This window comes from Papio anubis, chromosome 12 (genome assembly GCF_008728515.1).
Source record: "Papio anubis isolate 15944 chromosome 12, Panubis1.0, whole genome shotgun sequence".
Classification (NCBI taxonomy): Eukaryota; Metazoa; Chordata; class Mammalia; order Primates; family Cercopithecidae; genus Papio; species Papio anubis.
In genome coordinates, this window is record NC_044987.1 from 81,296,514 (window position 1) to 81,302,132 (window position 5,619).

Genomic DNA, 5,619 nt, shown 5'->3' on the forward strand with positions numbered 1-5,619 from the left:
GTTCTCTACACACCTACTTGTATCCTAGTCTACATTCACACTGATGTGAATAACTAGCTCTACAAGTACATCATGCTTTAGTGCCAAGTGTTCTCTGTTCTTGCAAAAACTCTCCCTCATCAGCACTCTGTATTTGCTGATTCCAATGCATCCTTTAGCAATCAGCTCAAACACCATTCCCCCGGGAAGATTTCTCTGACCCGCTTTTCTGAACTGGACCTTTTTGATGTTCCCAAAGCAAATGCACAAAACTCTCACAAATAATTATGATATAATATTAATTTTGTTTATTAGCTTGCTTCCATAATTCAAATTAAGCTCTAAAGTAAATATGCTTTTCATCACTGAATACCAAGAACTTTAGTTAAGACATTTAGTTAATGCCATCAAGTATCACAAAGATGACCATGTCATTTAATCAAACAAAAATATTTACTCTCTAAAAGTCTTCAAGAAATGGGAGTGTCTACATTGAAATTTTCCTCGTATTTTCTTGTTGCTATCTAATTAAAAATTCAAATACTTAATGGGCCTCGAATCTTAAAAGAGCTTATAATACAAGTGAGCAAGATTATATAAAGTAGCACAGTATCATCATGAGTTAGTGTAGGTTCACAAATAACAGGGTTTGCATCTGGCATTCCTTCATCCTTTGGCAAACATCCATAATTAATTACAATAGCCCTACTGAGATGGGATGTGGCCTTAGAAGCTGTTTTAGTGCAGTATTTTTATGCACACTGTATCAAAGTTTGCATAGAAAATGAAGTCTATTTTCATTTCCTGAGTTAGTACAGTGAATTGGATAAGAGTAATGTCCTGGGTAAATGGAATAAAGTTCAATTCAATGTTGACGGGAATAGGGAGATAAACTAAGGAAGGCTTACAGTATTGTGTATGCATTGGGAAAAGGGCAGGTAGGCTCATGACACCAGATAGCTGACAAAAAAAAAAAAAAAAGGAGCTTAGCAAGAGAATGAAAAAGAGATCATGGGTAAATTTGAGATTTTTTAAATCTAGTATGGTCCAGTAGTTTCTTATAGAGACAGTAAAGTTTCTCCAGCCCTGACATTAATCTCCATGAACATTAGTGCAACTCTTAGTCATCTGGAGGGCTGTAACCTGGGCCAGATGCAAAGGAATACATTGATCTTAAAGGGTCTGAAATCTGGTGCTCAGAAATATAGCTGATAATTTACCTGAACAAGGAAACACCTTAGCAGAACTCTGAGATTCCTAGTGCAAAAGAGCACTATTACATAATAAAAGCTGTGAAATTCTTGAAGGCAAGAGCTTCAGTTTAACAATCACTGAATCACCTGGTATGGTTGGCATCTAATAATTGTCTATTCTAGGACTGCCAGCAGTGCCTCACAGTGATATAGCTTGTCTGTGTCCCCACCCAAATCTCAACTTGAATTGTAGTTTCCATTATCCCCACCTGTCTTGGGAGGGACCCAGTAGGAGGTAATTTAATCATGGGGGCAGTTACCTTCACGTTATTCTCAAAATAGTGAGTGAGTTCTTCTGAGATCTGATGGTTTATAAGAGGCTTTACCCCTTTTGCTCATTCTTCTCTCTCCTGCTGCCTTGTGAAGAAGGACATGTTTGCTTCATCTTCTGTCATAATTGTAAGTTTCCTGAGATTTCCCCAGCCATTCTAAACTGTGAGTCAATTAAATCTCTTTCCTTTATAAATTACCCAGTCCCAGACAGCTCTTTATTAGCAGCATGAGAATGGACTAATACAGTAAATTGGTACCTGGTAGTGGGGTACTGCTGTGAAGATACTTGAAAATGTGGAAGTCACTTTGGAACTGTGTAACAGGCAAAGGTTTGAACAACGTGGAGGGCTCAGAAGAAGACAGGAAATTTTGGGAAAGTTTACAACTTCCTAGAGACTTGCAGAGCTCAAAAGATAGGAAGATTTGGGAAAGTTTGGAATTTCCTGGAGACTTGTTGAATGACTTTGACCCAAAAGCTGATGGTGATATGGACAATAAAGTCCATCTGAGGTGGTCTCAGACAGAAATAAGGAACTAGTTGGGAACTGAAGTAAAGGTCACTCTTGCTATGAAAAAGACTGGCAGCATTTTGCCCCTGCCCTAGAAATCTGTGGAACTGTGAACTTGAGAGAGATGATTTAGGGTATCTGGTAGAAGAAATTTCTAAGTGATAAAGCATTCAAGAGGAAGCAGAGCATAAAAGTTTGGAAAATTTGCAGCCTAACAATGCGATAGAAAAGAAAACCCATTTTCTGGGGATAAACCCAAACCTGTGAAAGCAACCATGAAAGAGGGGGACAGTAGCCTATAAAGCCACAAGGCAGTGCTGCCCAAGGCTGTGGGAGTGCACCTGTTGCATCAGTGTGACGTGGATGTGAGACATGGAGTCAAAAGGGATAATTTTGGAACTTTAAGGTTTAATGACTGCCCTATTGGATTTTGGACTTGTCTGGGGTCTGTACTTCCTTTGTTTGGGTGATTTTCTCCCACTTGCAATGATTGTATTTACCCAATGCCTGTACACCCATTGCATCTAGGAAGTAACTAACTTGCTCTTGATTTTGCAGGCTCATTGGTGGAAGAAACTTGCCTTGTCTCAGATGAAACTTTGTACTTTGCCCTTTGAATTAATGCTGGAATGAATTAAGACTTCAGGGGACTGTTGGAAGGGCATGATTGTGTTTTAAAATGTGAGGACATGCATGAGCTTTGGGAGGGGCCAGTGGCAGAATGATATGGTTTGGCTGTGTCCACATCCAAATTGCATCTTAAATTGTAATTCCCATAATCCCCACATGACGTAGGAAGGACCCAGTGGGAAGTAATTGAATCATGGGAGCAGTTACTCTCATGCTGTTCTCGTGATAGTGAGTGAGTTGTCGTGAGATCTAATGGTTTTATAAGGGACTTTCTCCTCTTTTGCTTATAATTCTTCTTGCTGCCACCATATGTAGAAGGACATATTTACTTCCTCTTCTGCCATGATTGTAGGTTTCCTGAGGCTTCCTCAGCCTTATGGAACTGTGAGTCAATTAAACCTCTTTCCTTTATAAATTACCCAGTCTCAGTTATGACCTTATAGTGGTGTGAGAATGGATTAATACACACAGTAACAGTACAGTTTCTTAATCTTCCAAAATGTCTCCTGACCATTTAGGGAATACTGGTCTCATAAATAGTCCCTAAGAAATGCCTTAGAAAGAAAGGCTCAGGCACCCAAAAATGACTGGATAAGCTATAGTGTAGATCCCAGGAGTGAGCTTTCAGGAACAGATAAACAAGATAAAGATGACAAACTGGTTTGTAAATGTTATATAATCAGACTATATATGTAATATAAATAACAAAAATGGGAGAAGATAAGACTAAGTGGATAATGGAATATGGTTGCTGATGATCTCATTAATATTGACTTGTAAGAAAAATGAAATAACAAAAGTTTAAGCATTTTTAAAGAGTAAAAAATATCTTTAAGGTAATGTTTGTCATTAAAATTCAGTAATGGAGGGGAGAAAATGAGAAAAATTGGTGCTAGCTATCTTCATTATTGTTCATTGTAAGTAGCTAATAGACATCATCCAGAAAAGACAGGGCTAGAGGTATTATATAAAGAAAGGTATTGGTATAATGAAAACCACTAAAACAAAAAGATAAACTATCCTAAAAATCAAAATAAATACCATCAACATTAAAAAAATCATAATGTAGTGAAAGATTAACTGTGTGCATGTGAATATATAAATATAATACAAAATCATATGACAGAAATTAGAATTTTGAGTTCATTAGTAAATATAAATGTGCCTAGCTTTATTAAAAAAAACTAAAAAGATGTTTAGATTGGCTAACAAATTCATATCCAACTGCTTACTGAACACAAGAGACATACTTAATGCAAATGATTTAGAAAAGTTAAAAATAAAAGGATGGGCAAAGATATACCAAGAAAATACAAATAAAAAGAAGAAGTTGTGATTCTGATATTAGACAATGTAGAATTTAACCAAACAAGAAAACTTTCTAAACTAAAGGCCACAATTAAAAACACAGGTAAAAGAGTTATTTATGTGCTTTAAAAAAACATAGCAGCAAATTTTAATAGTACATACCAGAATAAATTCATTATTGTTTTTCTTAAAATACGTATTTCCTAACTTTCACAATAGGAAATGTTTGAAAGTAACGAGAGTTTGAGAACACTTAGTTCATCTAGTGCCCAGGTTGTGGGTCCAGAGCCCCAGAGGTAATGTCTAATCCCAGATGTGGGGAAACATATGTACTCTATAAGTCTGTAATTTCTTTTTGCTGGAAAGAAAGGGGATGCACAAAGACATATGTCATGTCAAAGGGTCACTGCCAAACATGAAGGGGCTTCTAATGGCCAAAGATGCAAAAATGACAAAAATTAAGCATCGAAAAAATAATAATTCAAATTGATTCAGACTCATTTCATATGTAAAAGCCTGTAAAATTATGATGATATGTAGAAAGAAAGAGGTAGGAGAAGGGAGCTATCCACACCTCTCCCAATTAATTGGTTATATTAGAAGTAACAGGCCCCAAATTCTTTCTCTAACAACTTAAGAATTAAATGCTGCTCTTGGCTTTTGGCTCGGAGGAGGCCAAGGTGCAACTTTCTTCGGTCGTCCTGAATCTGGGTTCATCTGACACCAGCCGCCTCCACCATGCCGCCGAAGTTCGACCCCAACGAGATCAAAGTCGTACACCTGAGGTGCACTGGAGGTGAAGTCTGTGCCACCTCTGCACTGGCCCCCAAGATCGGTCCCCTGGGTCTGTCTCCGAAAAAGGTTGGTGATGACATTGCCAAGGCAACAGGTGAGTTGAAGGGCCTGAGGATTACAGTGAAACTGACCATTCAGAACAGACAGGCCCAGATTCAGGTGGTGCCTTCTGCCTCTGCCCTGATCATCAAAGCCCTCAAGGAACCACCAAGAGACAGAAAGAAACAGAAAAACATTAAACACAGTGGGAATATCACTTTTGATGAGATCGTCAACACTGCTCGACAGATACAGCACCGATACGCCAGAGAACTCTCTGGAACCATTAAAGAGATCCTGGGGACTGCCCAGTCTGTGGGCTGTAATGTTGATGGCCGCCACCCTCATGACATCATAGATGACATCAACAGTGGTGCTATGGAATGCCCAGCCAGTTAAGCATAAAGGAAAATATTTCAATAAAGGATCATTTGACAACTGGAAAAAAAAAAAAGAATTAAATGCTTTTCTTACTGGAATTGCTTTTCAGGTTGCACAAATCATGCTATTATATAAATACTGAAAAGTTTTTCTTTGTTAAAATAATTATAACTAATAAATGTAGAAGAAATGATAGAATTACAAATATTTTACAATTTCCTATTTAATCACTGGAGCTGGCACCAATCATTAAAAACAGGAGACAATCATGGGAAATGCTGATGAGATAAAGAATAAGAGGATGGGGCTGTCACACCCTGAACTCACAGGTAAATCATAGCATCACAAGAGATAGTCATATATTTTGTTTCTCTTGATGTGGTGAATATATTTAGCACCATCTATGAAATATTCTTACCAAATGGTTGAACCTGATTCTAATAGAATGTCAG

At 37.6% G+C, this 5,619-nt stretch overlaps 1 pseudogene; it reads left to right on the forward strand.

Moving 5' to 3' along the window:
- Positions 1-4,619: 4,619 nt before the first annotated feature.
- On the forward strand, positions 4,620-5,200 carry LOC101018642 (annotated as a pseudogene).
- Positions 5,201-5,619: the final 419 nt, after the last annotated feature.